The sequence below is a fragment of the Psammomys obesus genome, unplaced genomic scaffold (genome assembly GCF_907164565.1).
Source record: "Psammomys obesus unplaced genomic scaffold, mPsaObe1.curated_primary_1811, whole genome shotgun sequence".
Classification (NCBI taxonomy): domain Eukaryota; kingdom Metazoa; phylum Chordata; class Mammalia; order Rodentia; family Muridae; genus Psammomys; species Psammomys obesus.
In genome coordinates this window covers 2440238-2461557 of record NW_026596443.1, presented here as the reverse complement: position 1 = coordinate 2461557, position 21320 = coordinate 2440238, and the positions used below count along the sequence as shown (strand labels likewise).

The window sequence follows — 21320 nt, the reverse complement described above, 5'->3', positions numbered from 1 at the left end:
AACATCTTTGGGATAAATTAACATCTGGGTAGCACTTTGGGTAGCACATCTGGGTAGTAGATGGCTACTTTCAGTATTATTATTATTAATTATTACAAAAAATACTTCAGGGGCTGGAGAGATGGTTCAGCTGGTAAGGATACTTGTTGCCAAATCTGATGACCTAAATTCAATTCCTGAGGTGTACGTATTGGAAGGAAGAAATGTACTCCTGAAATCCGGTTTGTATTCTGACCCTCACACAGGTACCCTGAGTACCTCAACACACACACACACCCTTGTGCATGTGCTGGGGAGATAATAAATGAATAATAAATATAAAGAAATGAAAATGTCGAACAAACAAAATGTTTCACTGATTTACATTGTTTCAAGGGTCAGAGCCAAGATCTAGAACCCTGGACTGAACCTCCTAGTAATAGCTTGCCACTGTCTGGAAGTATTTCCATATGAGGCTAAATATTTTCCAACTCCCTTCATCCTTCCTTCTCTTTCACATCTCACCCACTGTGCAACTTCCCAGGAGGCATCTGGTATTCCTCATCCCATTTGCTCTTGACTGAGCTATTGGAGCAGGACTGTACTCGCTCAGGAGCTGGTCCTTAGTATCCATTCTCTACTTCCTGAGGCCTGGCCATTTTGTTTCTTTGCCTTTTATTGAGGAGAGCAGCCTCCAGAATGAAGGGCTTGGTGTGGTATTTCTTGGTTGGCCCTATTGTGCTGGAGGGCATAGGCACAAGGGACAGAGCTGAAAGGAAAGATGCTGAGACACACAGATCCTGGGCCGGGAATCCCTCCTTTAACTTGGGCTTCCTCACTAGAGTGCAGAAGATGCTGCCACTTGTTTTATTATTCATCTTTTAAGTTTCAGCTAAAATAGTCTTTTCATTTTTTCCCCTTGGAATCATTGGCCTGAAGGTGGACCAGGAGCTGGGACAGGTAGATAAGAACCTCGCTGACCCCACAGAATAGATTTGGGTAACTTCTCTTGCCTGCGAGTCTTTACCAAGCAGTATCACAGAGGTGTGGGGTTGGTGGGCAGTACCAGGTGCTTGGCTGGGCTATAGGCACAGAGGGGTGTGCAGCCTGCTCCACTCTGCCTGGGAACTCCCAGCAGCTGCTGAGATCATGGCTTTCTACAGACCAAGTTAGCCATGGAGAGCTTCCTGGCCCCTGTGTTGGGAGTGGGGATGGCAGGAGACTGCCCAGCGAGGGCCAGTACTTGATCTGGCAGCTGGACCCTACTCCACAGTCACTCTCTTCAGCCCAGGTCACATGCAAAGATACAGTTTGGGACTGTCTTCCTGTCACTTGCTCTCAGAACTTGTCTGACTTTTGAGAAAGAAGGGTGGCTGGTCATTCTCACTTATTTCTAGCCAGGACCCTAATGTAGATAGATCTAGTCCAGTGGCTCTCAACCTTCCTGCTGTGGGATCCTTTAATACAGTTCCTCATGTTGTGATGGTCCCCAACCATAAAATTATTTTCATTGCTACTTCATAACTCTAATTTTGCTACTGTTATGAATCTTAATACAAATATCTAATATTTCTTATAGTCTTAGGTGACCCTAAAGGGGTCATGCCCCACAGGTTGAGAACCACTGATCTAGTCAAATCTAGGTAAAATATGCTGAAGAATTTACCAGGATGAGTAAGGTTGGGGTGGCTAGGCTGGGGATGGGGAGAAAGGGTTACAAGGCAGACAAGATGGCTTATTTGAGAAGGCATCTTTGAGCAAAGCTCTAGAGGTGAGGAGGCATGCCACACAGATATCAGGAAGACACAGCATGCGAGGGAAACAACCAGAACAAAGTCCCGGGGGTAGGGATGTACTTGAAGAGTTTAGGCACCGCAGGGAGACCTGTGTACGGAGATGTGATGATAAAAGAGAGAGGGGAAGATAAGGAGTGCAGGCTGACAAATGGCTTGGCAGCCTCTGGAGACTTTTATTCTGAAGGAGATTGGAGCTATTTTACAGGTGGGAGCAGAGAAGAGACATCATCTGTTCCCTGAGGCTCCTTTGCTGAGTGTTTCAGGGGCAGGGAGCAAACTAGAGACTGGTCAGGAGCTATCACTTGGCTCAGGTATGAGGGACAAAGGAAGCTTGCTTCTGAACAGTAGCAGAGGGAGTGATGAGCAGTGGTTGATTCTGAAAGTGCACTCTTAGATTTATTGAAATAGAAATCGCAGTAAGTGCCTACATTGCAAGTACGTAGCTCAGTTAGCTCTTATTATATGTATGCTCTTAGTCACCCCTCAGACAGAAATTTAAACGTTCTCAGCACCTTAGGAGGGTCCCTGTACCTCTGCCAGTCAGTATCCTCCCCAAAATAATCACTCCTCTGACTTCTGTTCCTCAGATTTATTTTGTTTGTTCTTAAGCGTCTATAAACAGAAACAAGCAGTGAATACTCTTTTGTGTCTGGCTTCTGAAGCCCAGAATGAAGGCTCTGTTTCTGGGTGAACTTGTAGGTTCCTCCCTTGCTCCTGTTAGAATTCCACTTTATCAATGTACTATGATCTGTTGAGGTTCTGGATAGAGTAAGAAAGAGCCAGTGGATTTGCTTATGGATTTGATGGCTGCTATCTTCCCCACCCTCCATTTTATCAACATCTCTATACACAGGTCTCCCTGCGGTGCCTAAACTCTTCAAGTACATCCCTACACCCGGGACTTTGTTCTGGTTGTTTCCCTCGCATGCTGTGTCTTCCTGATATCTGTGTAACATATCCCCTCACCTCTAGAGCTTTGCTCAAAGATGCCTTCTCAAGGAAGTCATGTTGTCTGCCTTGTAACCCTTTCTCCCCATCCCCAGCCTAGCCACCCCAACCTTACTCATCCTGGTTGTTTCTTCAGCATATTTTAGCTCTTAATGCGCTACATAATTTAAGTCTGGTGTTTGTGGATTCAGGTATAGGTTAATGTGGGGATGGCCAACACAACAACTTTTCAACCTATGCCACTGGGAGGATGGAGTTGGCGTCATCCAAGATGGATAGAGCTTCAGGGGCGTCAGGTTTTAGAAGCAATAGGAGTTGAGTCTTAAGCAAATAGGTTGTGGCATGTCTACGCACTGAGAAGTGGGGGAAGAAGATACGGCAATAAGGATACCAAAGGAGAGCCTAGGTGGAAGAAGAGAACAGAGCCAAAAAATGGGGGGTCCTGGACACCAGATGTGGAAAGAATATCAAAGAGAAGCAGGAGATCAGTTGTTCCGAATGCTGCTGAGTGATGTGAGAGGAGGCCAGGGAATCACTGTGGGACATGGCAGCTCAGCATGGGTGACAGGAACAAGAGTGATGCCAGTGGATGAGGTGGATAGAGAGCCTGATTGCAGAAGGTTCCTCAGAGGAAAAAAAAAAATAGAATGGAGGCTGCTGGTACAGATTACCATCTGAGGAATTTTGTTGCAAAGAAAGCAAAGTCATGGGGACAGCAACAGTCAGAAGTGGGAACAGGGCACTTTGTTTTGTGTTGTTTCTGGAGATAGGGGGAGGTCAAGATGTCTTCATGCTGGCTGAAATGGTCCAGTGGTGAGTGATCTCTTGAGGGTGGAGCCATGTCCTTGTGTAGCAAGAAGGGTTGGAGCTAGGGCAGCACTGAAGAGATGGGCTGTGGACAGGATGTGGGAGGCTCTTGAGTGGCTCATGCAGCCCAGATACAGACCCTGGCAGCAGTCTTCTCATGAAGTGGGAAGCAAGGACATCAGTCAAGAGTAAGGATGCAGGAGGAGGTGTTAGAGAGAGTAGCAAATGTGAAACACTTAATTTTCTAGGAAATGGGTGATAACTAGAATCCAGAGGTCTGTCATCTCTGGGGTCAGCATGATGGACTCCCTGAAGCTTGTGAGGATGAGTTTGATGTTTTCTCAGTTTTGCAAATCTGAGTTTAATGCCAGTCATGGTCATTACATGGGCACAGGCAAGGAGGAGGCAGAGAGTTCATCTTTCAGCAGCTTAGAAGTACCAGATACATGGTAAGATGAAGATCTTATCATGGCTACAGGCTGGTTCATGGTCAAGAGATTAGATTTTATTCTAAGGGCTTAATGAAGCCTCTGGATGATTTAAGTAGGGAATGGCATAATTCAAATTACATTTTAAAAGGGGAGGAGGCCATGAAGTAGGCTGGAACTGGAAAGCCATAGGCACAGTAGGGTTAGACGCCTAGTTGTTAGGCACCTAACAACCACTGGAAGGCATTTAAAAGGATCAAGTGCATGGGTATTGGTGCCAGACTCCTAGAGGGCCACCGTGCTGTTGTTGTAGATGAGGGAGAAACTGAGGGAGGATTTTGATTTCTCAAGGACTCTTCCTATTTGCTTCCCTCTTCGTGGTTAGGATCTTTCCACTCCCAATTAGCTTCCTGGGCACCTCCAGCCCCTTCAGCTGCCTTCTTCCCACCTTATTCTCGGGGGACCATTGGCTTTCTTAAGCTTAGACTTGAGGAAGGACAATGGGGACATATGGCTTTGTACCTTCCAAAGTACCCAGGATATTGCAGAGTAGGGGGACCCTTTGGCAGACTCCTCTTAGGATGGGTTCAGTGGCTTCTGGGATACTACTTCCTACCCCAAATGTGTCTCCATCCTAGAGAATCCTGTCCTGGACAGTGTGTCTTCAGAGACACCAATCCTGCGAGTCACTCTGCAAAGCCTGCTCAGCTCCCAGGGCCAAAAGAGATTGCTGTAGTGTAGAAGGGCTGCTGCAGTAGGCCAGTGTGGCTGAGACGCAGTGCGCCCCTATGCCAAGTCTTAGACTCTGTCATGCTACCTTCTTTCCCACTGGTGAAGGGTTTTCTGCTGCAGTAGCTGCCACTTGGCTACCCAATGCCCCACGGCAGCTGAGAGGATGACAACATTGTGTAAATGGTAACACATCCTTAAACACAGGGTACATGCCAGCAACATGAGAGAGAAGTGAGTCTCTGAAGACACACTGTTTATTGGGGAATGAGCAGCTAAGGCATGAGGAAGGTGGACAGACAGACAGATAGTCCATGCTCACCTGCACAGGGCAGAGTTACCTTAGGAAAATGCTCCTAAGAATGCAGAGCCAGGGTGCACAGGAGTGAGGCTCCCCCTGCCAACGGCAGCATGAGGACCCTGGGCCCTGGGCTCTCGGCTCAATCTCGCCTGTGTATGAAGCCAAGTGTGGTGACACCTTCTGCTTCTAGAACGTAAACAGTCCTTCCTGCACCATCCTCCCCAGAACTTTGACCTCCCATGGGGAGCTAGCCTTCCAGGGAGTGAAGCATGGGTTGGCAGTCCTGTGAATTGTGTCTGGGCCGGAAATCATTCACTGTGTCTGGGGATTCACTATGTTCAGCAGGCATCTGCCAACAGTGCTCTGTCTACAGTAGAGGACACACAAACAGCCCCCCCCCCCACACACCATGGGCCTCATGGACGGGTGGCTGTCTGGGTTTGAGGGTGTGGAGGCATGAAACCCCTGAATTACCTTTACCAGTTGTGCCAATCAGAGAATAATATTCTCAGCATCCAGATCTTTTTTTAGTGTGCTTGTTCACTCCTGGCTCACTTTGCACCCCAGTTCATTATTTTCCAGAGTCTAGATGAGAGCCTAGCCAGGTATTCCATTGAGGCTGCTCCTTCTTCTTGCTTTTCCTTATTGTGGGAATATCATTTCCTTATCAAGTCATTGAGTGTTTCCTGACATCATCAGTCCTCAAGGGCACAGACCAGTGGTCTAGTGAGGAGACTGACAAGCGCCAGCTGGCACACTGCCAGGAAGCCTACGTAGCCTGCGTCACAGCAACACAGGCAGGCTACTCCAGGCTCTCTACCTGCACTCCAAGCTGACTTTCCTTGTCCCTCAGACAGTCCTATGTTTTTATTTTACTGTTTAAAGATTTATTTTATTTTTATTTTATATATGAATGTTTGCTGCACGTGTGTATGTATACTGTATATGTGCTTGGTGCCCACAGATACCACTGAAGGCTGTGTGCCACCATGTAGGTACTGAGAATGGAAACTGGGTCCTCTGCCAGAGTTCCTTAACTGCTGAACTCTCTCTTCATCCCCTCATTTTGTATTGTTTACTGTTCTTACACTGGTATAAGTGTTCTTACACTTTTTAGACATTATTTATTAAACTGGGTTATATAAGGCCATTTTCATGCAAGTGTGTATGAATGTACTTTGAGCATCTTCTCTCGTTCCCCACTGCCTTCCCACCCCCTTTCCCTTACCTTTCTCCCATTAGTTTCCCTTATTCTCCTACACATTTCCTTGAGACTTTTATGTCATCTGTACATATATAATTTTATGTCTATAAAATCTAAGAACCACTAATGAGAGAAAACGTGTGGTTTGTTTTTCTGAATCTGATTTAATTCACTTAATATGATTATTTTCAATTGTGTTCCTTTTTCTGAAAATGGCGTAACATCATTCTTCCTTATGGCTGAAAGACCTCACGTGTGTCTGTACACATGGGTGCCACATCTTCTTCAGCTGTGAGCATCTGCATCCATTCTGTAACTCAGCAGTTGTGAACAGCAGGAAAGAAACTGGAAGATTACTGGCCATTAACACTGAGATCCCATCTCATCCCAGTCTGAACGGCACTGATGAGAAGAAAACAAACACAACAAATGGGAACCCTCATACTCTATTCCTGGGAATATAAACTAGTCCGACCACTATGGAAATCAGTGTGGAAGTGCCTTTAAAAAGTAAAAATAGAGCTACAATACCACCCAGGTATACCACTTCCAGTTCATTTACCGAAAGACTCCAGTCAGGTGTTATGAAGATATTTGCATGCTCATGTTTATTGTGGACCAATTTCCCAACAGCCAGGCACTTCTTATCCAGGCTGTGGAGCTGAAGGAGTAAAAGGAAGATATTTGAGCTCAAGATCACCTATAACCTATGCATGTGCATGTATGAGCTTCTCATACCTACCCCCCTTTTTATTTACATTTTTTGCAGGTAAACTGGGGCATGCATGTCAGAGGAGAATTTGTGAGATTTGCTTCTCTCTTCCTACCATGTGGGTTCAGGCCTGAACTCGGTTCATCAGGCTAACAGCCAGCATCTTCACCCACTGCGTTATCTCTCTGCTTCCTTCCCCCCCATCTGTGACCTCGGTGTTGCAGATGGCCCCTCTCCAGGACGCTTTCCTTCTTCTGTCTCAATGTTCCCCAGCTCCCCTTGCTCCCCTTCACACAGGCCCTCTGAGATGCACTGGCTAAGAGCATCGGTGTGTGAGGAGGTGGCAAGCCCGTTCATCTATAAGCACAGTACACAGCACAGTGCCTGCCTGTTCTTTGTATGCAGTGACTCATGGCAACAGGGTGGGCCATTCTTGGAACCTAGGATGGCCAGGTCTTGGGTCATACACCTTTCATGGGTTATTTAGGACGTTGTGAGAACATTTTATCCAGCTAGCATTACATATCCCCATATTCACACACAGAAGCTAAGGCTCAGAAATTCAGCAAAGCTAAGGCACACAGCGCTACAGAACGACTGAATGGACGAGCGAAAAGCCTTGAATGGAGCCTTGACTTTAACACTTACTGGTGGGCAATCCTGGGTAAATCAGCCCTTCGTTGGGCATCAGTGCCTATGTTTACAGAATGGGCATCGTTCCAACCACCACGGCAAAGAGCATAGGAACCGGAGGGGAGAATGGCTCTATTCAGCGATGAGCTGGGTCTGGTGTGTAAAGGGGTGGGTGGCATTCTGATTCCCCTGGCTGATCTCTGGAGAATCCCTAGCCTGCATGGCTTTGTTGGTCTGGTACTGAGGGACTAGGAGAGGCAGATGCCTGGCTGCCAGGCTGGAGACATGTGAGTGGAGCAGAGATCTGAAGGACAAAAGAATCTGGACTTGATGGGAGGGAATGTCGGGAAGTGCTTGGCAGAGGAGCTGCTGCTGGGAGAAAGCCCCTTGCCTTAAGGCTCTGCCTTGCTCTCTGCTTCCTGCTGGAACTGTGGACAGCTCCAGGCTCTGGCTCCATCTCAACCAGCAGGCAGGCTGGACACTTTCACTAATTCCACTGACTAAGAACAAAACTCAGGAGTCAGAAGCTCACTCGGTAGAAGGCCCACAGAGGTTGCATGATCAAGCTGGCACTGAGCCCATCATCTGAAGGACCTCATAGCGCTAGGCCTCTGTACAGGGTATAGGTGTGAGTCCACACACACAGGGAATGGACTCTGTTACAGTGTGCCTGGGTTCCGATCCCTATCCATAGTCATGATGTAAAGAAAAGATGCAAAGTTCAAGGGAAAACCCAGTGTCAGTCAAGAACAGGGATGCCCTGTGAACTGGAGAGAGAGACTAGGAAAAGGTGATTTCCCCAATCTGCCTGGCATAGAGAGAGCTGTGGGTCTGGATTCCAGGAGGCATGAACTCCGGGCCTAGGCTGCCATCTGCCCACATGGACCTTTGGACCTGTGTGCTCTGCAGCAGATGGGACTCGCCAGGCCTGAATCCTGCCTGATGCTTGCAGGGCTGCTACTGCAAGGACCAGTGCCTGGGCGTGTAGGGTCTGATAAAGAGAGGCACCCGAGGACATCTGAGTGATAAGCAGCACAGGCTCTGGATCAGCTGGCACAACTGCTCTCCCAGGGCCACTACTCGGCCCTCTCACAGCCTCAGTATCAACTGGAAATCATCTGCACTTTGTGGAACTGTGGGAAGGAACATACATGAGAGCAGCTGTGTGATTTGACCTGCTTTCTGCTGCTTGGTGGCAGAGAAGACTGTGGAGGGGTATGCAAGTATGTGTGTGCGTGCGCATGTGTGTGTGTTGTGGTTGAAGTGGACAGTGTGGCTGAAGAAGCTCCTTCACAAGCATGCTAACACCTGAAAGTGACAAGGTGGTCTTGGGGAAGAGCCAGGAGGCACAGCAAACCATTGGCACAGATGAGGATGTGTTCTTGCCACTGTTCTGAGACAGTGCTGGGGGCACTTGCCCCCGAAACAACCAGTAGGCACCTGCTGTTTCCTTCAGGCAGATTGAAGAGCCTCGGGTCTGCCTGGCACAGGAAGGGAGGCTTAGAGTCTAGTGGGGAGGGGCCCCTGTGGGTTGATTATCTCCTTAATGTCCCGTTCAGCTCTGTGATTTGTTTGCTAGCATGTTTGATTCTACTCAGTCCTTCAAAGCCGACACTGTCGTTCCTTTACAAATACAGCAATGGAGAACCAGGGGTAGAACACAACTTGAAAATTGTTATCACTCTTACAAGTAGCAAAACTGGGATTTGGTCATATTTGTGATTAGACCACTATCCTTGGGGCTTTGCAGACCCTGGGGAACCAGAGCCTTGTCCTTGGGGCCGTCTAGCTTGAGAAGGAGTAATATAGAGCACAGAATCTGGCAGTCTGCAAGAGTAATCAGCCTCACTGGAAAGGCTGACATTTCTGAGATGGAGCCTGCTGATGGGCATGCGTGCCATTGAGCATGGCCTGACCAGCCGCCTGGTTTCCTTTAGGTCCTGGGAGCTTTCTCTCCAGCCCCAGAACCTGAATGGGCTCATTTGCATGGCTCTTTCAGTCATAAGTGCAAGGATGCTAAATCAGGAGGTGTTGCTTGCACTATGCAGCTGAAGCAGTCCCACGAGGTCCCTGGGGGTGGGGAAGGGTGAGAGTGAGCTGGTGAGGCAGCCCAGAGGGTCTGGCTGGGTCTTGAGCCTGGATGCTGTGAGGACCCAGGGACACTCTCTTTTTCACCCATCTCTGGGGAGAAACAGGGCTCAGCCTCAGCTCAGGTGAGAAGCAGCTAAGTCTTAGTCTTGGGCCTTTCACCTTTCGCGTCTTCCTGAGCCTCAGTTATTCTGCCTGTGAGATTGCAGCACTCCTGTAACCATAGAAATGCAGGAGGCTGAAACAGGCAGATGCCAATCTCAAAGCCTGCCTGGGCTACAGAGTGTAATGTAAGTTCAAGGCCAGCTTGGGCTATTTAGTGAGATATGCCCCCCACCAAAAAAAGTTGAGGGTATAGCTCAGCAATAGGGTCCTAGCATGGGAAGCCCCAAATTTAGTCTCTAGTGAAAAAGAAAAGGTATTAACAGGACTGTTCTGCCTTGCAAGGTGATGTGGGCATCCATGCACTGCAGTGATAAGGTAGCCCTTGCCCCCTCTCTTCTGCTGTCCTGGTTCCCCACCCTTTCCTCCCTATATTCAGACATGGTTTTCCATTGGGAGAAACAGCCCCAAGAGTAGCTGGTTGTTTTGTTTTGTTTTGTTTGTTTTTAAACAGAGCCTCATGTAGGCCAGGCTGGCCTCAAACATGTAGTGTAGCAGAGGATAGCCTTGATCCTGATCCTTCCTAGCCTTGGAAGAGTAGTGTGCATGAGCACACCTGGCTCCCCACATTCTGCAGGGCTCTGCCGAGTACCTATTTTCGGCATGATCCAAATCGGTACCTCTATTTTTCTGAGCTTCCTCCCTCACCTCCTTCCCAGACTGGGGTGGGGAGAGCCACTTCTGCGTCACATGTTGGGCTGAGTGCCATTGGGCCTTGCTAAACTAAGCCAGGTCAGGGACCAGTGGTCGTGGCATTTCCTGGGAGCTTGTTGGAAATGCAGGACCCAGCCACACCCCAAACTTGCTGATTCATAATCTGATTTCAAAAGGGCCCCATATCCACCGTCCAGCTTGGAAAGCTCAGACGATCTGGACACCGGGGAATGAAAGAGCAAAGCCCTGAACCTCCTGTTCCTCAGAGCCTCTTGGGAATGTCAGAGCGTGAAACACAAAACAGAATCCTCTTGAGCAATTCTGAAAGCAGAGATTCACTCACTACGGAAGGGATTCTTATACTGAAGCATTGCTGTGTGCCCTATCAATGTATTTGGTTATTATTTGCTGGTTAAAAATAAATAAAATTTGGGATCATCCCGAAACAAAGTTAAACAACAAATTTAAGCTTCAGAGGTGCCTGACGAGCTGCGGTTCCAGTTCCAGCCAGTGGGCACATGAACTTGGACAGGGCGCCGGGGCTCTTGTACAGAGATGGGTCCCTGCCTCCTGGTGCAGCTTTGGAAGAGCAGAGCGGCTGTTATGTACTCTGGTGCTGATGACAGCTACAGCCATGGGGAGGCAGGTAGCAGCTCCACCTTGCAGATGAGGGGACTAAGGTTCTGAGAAGTGATGTCATCCACCGAGATGCTGATGTAGCAGGTTTGACTATACCCAGGCCCTCTGTTCCTGTAAAAGCCCATGGCAAAGTCTTATTGCCTTGGCCTGTTAGAGACTGTGGATACCAGCTACAGAAGTCTGGCCGGCGAGGCTGGGAGAGTATGGAGAGGTAGCCAGTCTTCTGCGGGACTTGAGAGCTGGTGCCTTAGGAATGGACACTGGCTAGGAAGCAAAGCGCCAACCCCCCAACGCCTGCTTCCACTGCTTGAATACACCCCCCACACCCATCAACCCTCCTGCCCAAATCCTGCCTGGTGAGGTCCCCAAGGCTTCTTACTGCTGGCTTTCAGCATTTTCTTTTTCCAGCTCTGAGCAAGGCACTTCGGAAGTTTTCGTGAATGGTGGATGGAAAAGAAAGGCTTTGATCTAATAAGCCCCTCCCCCCCCACCTCATAACCCAGATTCCCTCACCCGGGGTCATGCAGGCTCCTGTGATTCATGAGGCTGTGCAGAAGTGGGAAGAAACAGCTGAAAGTGGATTTATTGATCAACTCCCGGAGAAGCTGCCTGCTCTGGTTCCCTGCCAGCAGCTATGTGCAGCTCTATGCCCTGGATGGAAATGACAGGGCACCTGAAGGGCAGGGCAGAAGGCTGCTTACCATCTCTACTCAGACCTGACAGTGAAGAGGAGGGTCTGGTCTTGCAGAAGGATGAGCTGTGCTTAGACTCTTCATGGAGTCAATTTAGTGGATGAGTGTGGTAGGACCTTCAAATGGGAATCTAGAGAAATGTACAGAGGAAACCTCTGTATGAGAGCTAGGTTCAGGGCTCATCTTCCTGCCAAGAAGGGCGTTGATTTTGAGAAAGGGGAGGAGTCTCAGGCTGGCTTCTTACTGCCCCCTCCATTTTAGTCATATTTTAAAGTGATTATTGATTTTGTTGGCTTAATATATGCTATATTTGTGGCTGTCTTTTAAGTCATTGTGTTCCGTTTTCTCTTCTTTCTGCCTCTTTTCCTTTTTTTTTTTTTTTTGAAAAGAACATCTTTTATTTATTGACAATTTTACACATGTATGCAATGAATCTTGATCATATCCACCCCAAATTTCCCTTTCCATTCTCCCGGACACCAATAGACATGTCTCCCTCATCTTCATGTCTTCTGCTCTTGCTTTGTAATCCACGAGTGCAGTAGGAGCTGCCTGCTTGGATGCTGACATACTTTGTTGACTTGACCTTGTGCAGGCCATCATAGCTGCAAGGAGTTCTTGAGTGCGGCGGCGTGTCATGCCAGAAGAGAGCATTTCACAGCACTGCTCCCCATCATCCTCTGGCTCTTTCGTTCTTTCCGCCCACTCTTCCACAGTGTTTCCTGAGCCTTGGGGTTTTCCATGTCCCATTTAGTGCTAGGCATTCAACAATAGACTTATACTCAGTACTTCAGCCAGTTAGGAATCTCTGCATCAATTGCTGCCTAGTGTAGAGAGCCGCTTCTCTGGCCAAGCTTGACAGTTATGCTAATCTATGAACATAGACAAAAATATTTAGAAGGTAGTTTAACAACACGTCTCCATTTTCCAAAACAACAATAGTTGGGTCCTCCAGAGGGCCCGTAGACCTCCTGAGCTGTGTACTTTTGACCAGGTTAACAGTACCCACCTCTTTTGTTTTAACTGAGCGTCTTTTCCCGTTCCATTGCCTTTTCTGGCTATTGCTGGGTACCTACTGTGTGTGGGTTCCATGGTTGCTCTAGGGAATGCGCACTGAACTGGCTTTGTCATTGGGCACTTGGTATTTCTGATTGTCCCGTGGGGAGGAGTAGGGCACCAGCTCCTGCTGGATCCAAGGATCTGCTGGCCCATTTCCTTCTGTGTGCTGTTTGGAGGAGGCCTTTGCCTGGCCGTCTCCACCTTCTGAGGCATCTGTGTAGCTAGACTGCCCTTCTCCAGAGCACAGGCAGGGAGCAGAGCTCAGGGCAGCAGCGAGTGGCTAGGAAAGGCAGGGTTCTGAATGGCTAGCCAGTGGGGCATTGTGCCTACAAAGAAAGCATCAGGAAAACACCTGGTAAAGACAGTAGAGAATATGTAGGTGCTGGGGTTCCAACTGCTGGTAATCTGGGCTCTGACCTCTAGACTAGGCTGCAGGGGAGGGGAAGCCCAGAAACTGGAGAAGGTTATGACCCCTTTTCCAGGCCCAAGAGCCATGCCTTCTGATATAGCAGGAGGGACTGAGTTTAAATCTGGAGATATGAGGTGCAGGTGGATTCTTTCTTTGGGAAATTTTCCAAGGTGGAGAGCTTGCTCTGTCCTGCTCCCTCGATCTGCCGTATGTCAGATCTTTTTCCAGAGCACACAGCTAGATGCTAGGAGCTTTTGAGAGTAGCTGCCTCCTTAGAGCAGAGTATCCCTAGCTCCCTGGCCATGGGATATCTTGGAGGGCCTCAACTCGCGTGACTCCAGGCTCATCGGTTCTGCCTCCCTGATCTTATCCTTGACCTTTGGACCTATCAAGAGTCTTCAAAACTACTTCCAGGAGGGACAAGTTACAGTGCTATGGTGGAAACAGTCCATGTTCACAGGCAGGCCAAATGTTAGCCTGATGGGAGGTGGGAAAAGGGGGCTGGCACTCTGACAGTGGCCATTTCACCTTGAGCCAGCATACTAGGTACTACCCAAGAGAACTTTCCAGGGGGCACAGCTTCAGGATCCTGGCATGGTGGTGGTGGTGGTGGTGGTGGTGGTGGTGGTGGTGGTGTGTCTAATACTGAGGTAAACAACTTCCCAAGTCCCTCCCACTCAGATAGAGCAGGAAGAACATGCTGGTTTCCCAGCATTGGAAGAATGGTTGAGAGAACTGGCTGCGAAACAGAAACGGAAGCTCTGAGCTTGCCCTTCCAAAGCCGAACAGTGTCTTTTTGTTTGTCTGTGTCCCTGAACCCTCTTCTGTATCTCCTCAGAAGCTGTGTTTCCCACAGATTCAGTGGGGGGTGGGGGAGCTTCTTCAGCATGCTGGGCATGATAACAGTTACCCAGAGCTGCTGGCTGATAAACTTAACCGGCCCCACTGCCTCATCTTCTAAGTCCGGAGAAATTGTTACTCCTCAAGGCCGCAGCCTGGGCTTGGACTTCATGCATTTATTCATCCGCTTCATCCCTCAGCACACATCCATTCTCTTTTCTTTCCATCCTGCCCTCTGTCTTCTTCTCTGTGGGACAGTTTGAAGCAGGGAAACCCTGGACAGACAGCCTCTGAAGAGTCATCAGAAGCTGCAAACTGGGGGAAAGGGTATCTCAGAGTGCCTTGATCCTTCTACTAGTGCTGGGCTGGGCTCTCCCCGTAGAAAGGCCGGCACATTCTAGAAGGGAAGCATGACCTATCAGTGGATCACGTCTCCTCCATTCCTTGTGCTCCAGATGAGTACACAGGTATTCCAAACAGGAAGATCTCACCCAGGCCTTGATTGCAGAGCCTGGATCACCACTGGGATCTTAAGACCTTGTCACACTAGCTATTTTAAGGATGACAGTGTGCTTTTGGGGTTCCCAATATTAGCAATATTGGGGTGTCTCTACTTTCCTACTCCGAGAAACCTAATCTTGCCAGCACTGTCTTGTTCCACCTGTCCTGTGTGCTAGCTGGGTTGGCCAGAGCCTTCAGAGGGAAGAGGAGTTGGCTGCATCTCACAGTTGCCCATGCAGTTCTAAGGTCCATTATTTGGGCCTCCTTGAGGGAACATTTGGACCACAGAGAAAGGAAAGGGTGCCCTCAACAACTGTACTTTGAAACTATACTTTCCCCAGTGTTGAGACCTACCTTCCATACCCCATTCCTGCAGCCTCCTGTGCATCAGAGCCACTGGGTACAGCCAAGCCCCTATGTAGGGATGGCAGAACACATCCGGAGATGCCCACTTCATCCCAAGGTGCACTGGGTTTGTGGCAGGTGGGGAAGCCAGGCATCTGTATGACCTCAGAATCGGGGGCTCACTGCACAGTGACTTCGGGCCTTGAGCACTGCGGCACAGCTGGCTCTTCTTAGGACTGGGAGTCTCCCATCAGACCCAGAGTTCCTTTTGCACAGTGAGTGCATTTTTCCTTCACCTTCGGCACCCAGAGAGGGACTCTGAATCCGAAGAAGGGAAGGTCGGTAGCTCAGAATAGAGGCTGTGTCTGAATCACACTTGGAGACTTGATTGTCTTCCCCACCGGGCTGCGGAGCTGTTTGTCCTCAGCAAGTGACCAGGGGCTATTTGCAAGGCCCATTACACTAATGACCTAATCCGTTTATTCGGCTCTTTTTAGTCAGGAAGTTTAGAGACCCTCCTGCCTCTCAGCTGGCCCTGGAGTTCCAGCGCATCTCTCTCTATTGGGGGTCAGATGATACTGATGTTCAGGGTGGTGGGTGATGCCACAGGGATCAAGCAAGCAGGGTTCTTGAGTCCCCAACATCTGGCCCTCTCCCTGAGCCCTGAGCTCCTGAGCCAGACTCCTCTGGGAAATGTTACTATTAAATATTTGGCCCCCGTGTGTGCCTCGCGCCTTTGATTGTATCTGGTTTCCTGTTCTCCTTTGGGAGGAAGAATTTCTCTGCAGGAAGTAGTTTAATGTGTCTGAAAGCCTTACTTCCCCGGTTTTGAAATCCAAGTTTCCAGTTACAAGTGGCTGAGATTGTCCCTAAGAAAGGAGGCAGGAAGGAGGGGACCAGAGCTGTGAGATATGGATCCATCTTGGCAAAGGCTATGGAAGGAAAGATGAACAACAACCCTGATGCAGGGATGCTTGAGTGCAGAGAGGCACACGCTCAGGCCATCCAACCCTCCTTTCCCTGTCCCAAAGCCCAGTGCCTGCACCGAGATCAGGAGATGGGAAACAGGTGTCCAGGCCTGAGGACACTGTCCGGCTCTCAGCAGCTGACGGGCACTCGAATAAACCACACTCAATCTTTTCAGCCTCACCATACAGCCAGCATTCCCTCTCTTCTGAGTCAATTCCTACCTCAGAGCCTGGCCAGCTCACTCACAGCCAGCTCCTATCTTGCAGCCATTCTTTGAGATGACAGCTCAGTTCGTCCTGCTGCAACTCCCCTCCTAAGCTCCTGGGGTCGAACCGGATGCCCTCTCAGGTGTTCCGAACACAGGGATTGCAGTTGAGATACCCACTGGATGTTGCACTAACCCAGGGATTAGCAACAACAGAAAGAGACCCCTAGGCTGAAGGCTGAGGGCTGACAGGAAGGGAGCTGGACAGTGGTGGGCCTGTATTGAGAGAGGCAGAGCCAAAAAAATGATGAAAGCATTGCCTGAGGTCCACAGGCTAGGATGAAGGAAGAGGCTGGCTCCCTGCTCCCTGTCGGGCTCTCTAGCATGTCACTGTTCCTGAGGCCCAGCTTAGCTTGTTCAGGACCAGGGGTCAGCCACGACCACAGAGCAGGGCAAAACCAGGACGGAAAGCCCAGGACAGCTTCAGGACCAGGGTGCTCCTGTCTTTCTGCAGTGACAGCAAGGTCTTTCTCACCTTCCCGACTGGCCACTCAAAGGGGATTCTTTACAGCCCTGGGCTCTCTCCTTTCCCCATTCTCCTCTCCGTCAACATCTTGGCCTGCCTAGGTCTCATGCTGGGTTCTTTCTCTGATGGCACTGTGAGCTTTTTTTATTCGTATTCTCTGTATCAACCTAAAATATATTCCTAAAGGCGCCCATTCACAGTCCTCTGGTGCTGTGGTTGGAGGAGGCCACCTGCTGCGCCTACAGCCTCCAAGGGGAAGTGATCTCATCCATGAGAGAGAACAGTGAAAGGCAAAGGACCCATGAGGAGCCGGCGCTGGAGGGCTCTGAGTGGGTCTTAGCTGGCCACTGCCGCACTATACTGCACACTGGAAGGCCCTGAACTTGCTCTTCGACGTACATAGGGGCAGCGTTGGACTCCAAGCTGTCAGGGTGTGTGGGTGGCTGACTGGTACCACCTACTTACTTCTCTTACCAGAGGCCCTTATGTCGTGGGGCCTAGGTAGGCAGTCAGTGATTGTCTGATTGGGCCCCAGACCTCTAGGCTCAGTGCAGCAGGAAACAAGCCAGGACATTTTCCTCTGTGGTCCTCCTCTGGGCTGCCTAGCCAATTGACTTTCTCACTTTGTATTTATTTGTTTGCTTGTTTACTTGCTTACTTTTTTGTGTAGAAAGGGTCTCACTATGTAGTTCCCACTGTTCTGGAACTCCCTATGTAGACCAGGCTAGCCTCAAATTCACAGAGTTCTGCCTCTGCCTCCCAAGTTCTGGGATTGCAGGTGGGTGCACCACCACACCTGGCTTCCTGCTAACTTTCTAACTGAGCACCCGACATTTGTGTCCTCATTTCTAGCTCCCTAGGATGTGTCACCTGGTGGCTTCTCAGATGGTCATTCTGGATTAAATGATGCATGGATTCATTCATGAATCTGTTTTCCCATGTACTTATTTGTCCATTCAACACATGGTCACTGAGCACTGTTCTGGGTACTGGGGTGCAGTGTGAGCTGGAGAAGGCTCCCTCCTAAGGGACCTTTGCATAGTACTAGAGGGACACACATATACTATCAATACCCAAATAAAGCCAGACAGTGATGTTTCCATCAGGATAATTCAATATAAGAACCTCCAGGGTGTGGGGACCATTCTTTTCCCCAGGATAAATCTGGATTCTTTTCTGAGGAGATAACATCTTATCTGAGACCTGATGGGGGAGAAAGAGCCCCCCCCAACTCACAGATGAGCAGGAAGTGCAAAGACCCTGAACTGATAGGGTGTCCCAGATATGCAAACAATGAGTGTTCCTGATAGTTCAGATGAGCTCTGTGGGGTTCAGTGCAAGGTGAGAGGGTCAGGGGCGCTTGAAAGATAGTGGCCAGTTACCCAACTTGGTCAGGATGAAATTCGGAGTCATCTTGATTCCTTCCTCCACACAGACATTCACACGTAGCGGCATGTCTTGTCGGTCTTCACCCAAGGCCATGCTAAAGCCACACCCTTTGCCCCCCCCCCCCCCCCGTCACACTGTGTCTACCATCACCTGCCTGCATGGTGGAACTGGTAGCCATGTCAGTTTTCTTGTTTTTCCTTGGTTCCTGCCACTACATACTTTAACTCAGCACTGTGTATTATCATTTAAAACCCAAGATGGATTATGCCATTCCTTTGCAGAAAAAGGTCTCCCTGCGCTCAGAATAAACCTTAGAGCCTTTACTAGGGCCCTAGGTGACAGCCCCTGGCCTGATCTCCACTGAACTAGCCAGCTTCTTCTCTCCTATGACTTACCCGTGCAGAACTCTCTCTGTTCCTTAGGCTGTCCTAGCCTCCATGCTCACAGTACCTTCTATCTTGGAGGCACTGGTCCAGATCTTTGCCTGGATAACTTGCTGGTGATCATTTGGCTCTCAGCTCAGCTCTTTGTCTCAGTTAAAGGCTCTTCCTGCTCAGTTCTAGCTTTCAGGGCTCCTTTCTGGTCTCCTGGGCTCCATGCTACACACCCATTCAGCTTTTTCCTCCCAGAGAGGCCCAGCTGATGTAGCATAGGCTTTCGATGTAGACACATCTCTGCTCCTCCCAGGCTGGGAGGCCTTGGACATGTGTCCCGATCTTAGAGAGTCTCAGTTAATGCAGTCACCAAATGGGGATAGCCATAGTACTTAGGGCCTGGCAAAGAGGGGTGGAAGCTGTCAGCAAAGGTATTCGGCGCTTAGAAGACAGCAGGGAAGGTCAGCTCCAAGCAGCAACGGAACTGGTCCTATCCACACCTGCCACGTGTTATTTCTGGGTACCCCTCCCTCAGCTTCCTGTTACGTGGCAGCCCTGACGGCTGTCCAGGGAAGGAGCACGGCTTCCTCTTGTCCTGCCCTGTTTGGACCCAGATGTGTGAAGCTCTCCACCTCACACTGCGAGCTCCCCGGCAGCCTTCTACTTCCTTCCTGAGTCCTCCCTCTCCATCTCAGTTGTCCCCAGCCCATTACTCCAGGTATTTAGTATTTTCACATTATTGCCATTGACAAAGAGATGCCCACTAACACATGCTATGGTGCTAGTACTGTCTTGGCTTTTAAAGATACCATGCTGAGTACCTGTGACGTGGCTGAGAGAGAGAGAGAGAGGGAGAGAGAGAGAGAGAGAGAGAGAGAGAGTAAAGAGGATGGCTCCTGCTACCAAGCCCAAAGATCTAACTTTGATCCCCAGAACCTACATGTAGAAGAATGGAGCCGTGATGTGAGTTACATTTGGGGTCGATAGTAAAGTAGGATCTCACTACATAGCCCAGGCTGGCCGTGAACTCATGATCCTTCTGCCTCTACTTCCAAGAGTCAGCAGTACAGCTGTGTGTCACCATACTCAGCTCAAAGCCTTCCGTTAAATCTTGTTTTTTAAAAAAAATTTTTTTGAGACAGGATCTCATGTAGCACAGGCTTGCCCATGCTTCTCATGTACCTGAGAATGACCTTGATCCTTCTGCATCTCCCTGCAAAGGCTGGAATCATAGAAGATTAGGCCACCATTGCTGCAACTTCTATTAAATCTTTAGGGGGCTGTTGCCCTACTGTTTTCACATTCCCACTGTCTGAGACTGAAGACTCCCCAAAACAGCCCCCGGGTGTGGCGAGGACTTGGGTCTGGACTTAAGAGAGATTTCCCCAAGCATGGGAGACATCTTCCATGGCCATGCCCCATGCATCAGCTCCCTATTCCCAGGAAGAAGGAGATATGAGTGTCTCCCCTGGCCCCAGAGAGCCTGCCCCACCTCAGCCAAGGTCCTGGGTCTAGTTTTTCCCACCAAGGAGAAAATAGCAAGAAAAACAGATGAGAGCCGATACCCTGTGCTGCAGGGTCGGCTGGGACCCGGTGCTGGAGGAGCCCCAGGAAAGCTCTAACCCCAGGGGCTTTTGGGCAGTCAAGAAGGGTAAGGGGCAGAGGGGGAGGAGGCCCCTTTCCAGGCGTACTCTCTTCCATCTGGGACACTGTCAGTGTCCATCTCCTCTGTCCTCAGTGTCCACATGTGGGTCTTGGGTTAGACCCCACTCTCAGCACTTGAGGTCACCTGGTTCATCTTCCATTTTTGGGTGGTGTCCTTCTTAAAAAGATACAGTCTTTCCCATGTTAAAGCAAAGGGTATTCTGAATCTGCCTCCATCTGCATCTAACTGACCCAGTTATCTTGGGTCCTGAAGGGCTTCAAAGTAGGAGATGTGGGCAAATAGACATTCTTATCTGTATTACTGCCGTTCTGTTACGTACTGCACGCCCACACAGCATGGCTAGAGAGTTCCCCTGAGATCTGGCTGTGAAATGGCTTTACAGACTATAAGAAAGATATGAAGGAAAGATTCGATGTGCAGTGCTTGGGAGAGAAACCTTTGACCCCACCCTTCCTGCTCTGTCTGCAGCCCCTCTACTCTGGAGGAGGTTCACCTTGCTTGACCACCTTCCACCGGAAGGGGGTCAGGATGGTACCCCATACGGTGGTCTGCCCTTTCTGTGTTCTTTTCTAGAAATTCTTGCCCAGAATTTGCTTTCCTGTGTTCGGGAAGGCCATGGAGGGGGTGGGCGCTTGAAGATGCCCGTGGGCCCAACCTGGGGGAGCTGTTTGAATAGCACTAGGACTGTGTTTGCTGAGCTCCTAGAGGCACTGGGAAGTTGCAGGCTTGTGTTTGTCTAGGAGCTTGATGGGGTAAGAGCTCAGGCTGTGGAGTATTCAGAAAGTATTTGCAGAGTATTTGAACATATATTATCTCATTTTTATACCAATCATCCTTACCCTATGAAGCAGAAAGGAGGAAGTGAGTTAGCAAAGCTGCAGACTCTGTGCCTGCATTCAGTTCTTTTGACTACAAAGGATTCGGCAGCCTGGCTGTGCTGCCGCAGATATGAAAGAGGAGAATGGCTTCCACTGCAGTGGCAGACTGAGGCACCAGGGAGCGAGCCAGCTCTGTGGCTTTTTGATAGTTTGGGAATGCAGGAATCTTATTATCACAGAAGCGGGGGCGGCCAGGGCTTTAAAGGTGTTAGGGTTGGCTGGAGCCCTCCCCTTCTTTGTTGGGGTGAAGGGAGAAAATATGAGGTTCCAAAAGCCCTTCTAGTGCTGGCCTTTCACAGGACCATCTGCTTCTCTTAGTTATCCTCCATCTTCGTAGCCCGTGGAAGCAGGTGGGTGTCAGTGGATGCTTATGGGTCCAGAAGAACT

The 21320-nt window shown here is 49.5% G+C and overlaps 1 protein-coding gene across 3 annotated transcripts in view; it reads left to right on the top strand.

The window, feature by feature from the left end:
- Positions 1–21320, top strand: part of Adora1 (adenosine A1 receptor) — a 32197-nt gene that overhangs the window by 6755 nt on the left and 4122 nt on the right. The window lies entirely within an intron of this gene.